We start from the raw sequence: 244 nt of genomic DNA on the forward strand, positions 1-244 counted from the left end.
ATTGGAGCTGTGCCCTCCGAGCCGAGCTTCTGCCCTCTATGCGCTGACAGAAATCCCTGTAAGGTCAATATCGCCATTTTGATGATGTTAGTTCTGCCTCTCCATGAACAGGGTATATTTTTCCATCTTCTAAGATCTTTTTCTATTTCTCTCTTAATAAATGAATTCAGCAAAGTGGCAGGATATAAAATCAACACGCATAAATCAAAGGCATTCCTGTATATCAGCGACAAATCCTCTGAAA

Source organism: Marmota marmota, unplaced genomic scaffold, assembly GCF_001458135.2.
Source record: "Marmota marmota marmota unplaced genomic scaffold, marMar, whole genome shotgun sequence".
Taxonomy (NCBI): domain Eukaryota; kingdom Metazoa; phylum Chordata; class Mammalia; order Rodentia; family Sciuridae; genus Marmota; species Marmota marmota.